We start from the raw sequence: 791 nt of genomic DNA on the forward strand, positions 1-791 counted from the left end.
TATAAACCTGCTCACAGGAAAGGCAGTCTCTGTTGCTGTTTTAAAGCAGACATAAAATTATTAAGAAAAACTATTTTCCTAGGATAACATACTATTTTGGAACTGACACCTGTCTTCATGAATGACAGGGAAACAAATGTTTAAGCTTGAAATCCTTCCATGTTAACTTTGCAGACTGTATGGTACGAAATGAGCTGCTTTCATTGTATATAGATGTGCATATTAGTTACTAGCTCAAGTTATAGCTAATACCAAAAACATGTGGATTTGGTACCTCTTAGCCTAAGTGCCAGGATTATAAGTTAAGTTGAACCAATTGTATATATTCTATGGGGAGTTCTTATTTCTATGTTATAATATCCTGGCGCAGAGCACTTGTGTATTTTTGTTTCATCAATCCTTTCTGTCTTTTCAGAAGCTTTTAAAGTTGTTTCTAAGGAGAGAGTAATTTTGAAAAAGTAAAAATAACTCTTCTACACAAAGTTTTACCTGCAGGGTGATTACAGCTTTAAGCAAATTTGGATTCAAGGGACTTGTGCAAAAATAATTGGTTTCCTTGGGAGGCTAATATATCTAAATATATTATAATCTACAGTTAAAGTTGTTGTCAGATTCAACTGTGTTCAGTAAAAATACTTCCTGTGAGGAATCTGAATGAAGATGATCATGACCCGATTCTCTGTTGTTAATCCTTTAGTGGTACTTTCACTATTTGATTTCATTGAATCCCTTAAACTACAAGAATGTTTATGTTAGCTGGAAAAACCTATTGAGTGAAATAGTTTGCCATC

The sequence above is a fragment of the Phaethon aethereus genome, assembly GCF_964289735.1.
Source record: "Phaethon aethereus genome assembly, chromosome: 2".
NCBI lineage: Eukaryota > Metazoa > Chordata > Aves > Phaethontiformes > Phaethontidae > Phaethon > Phaethon aethereus.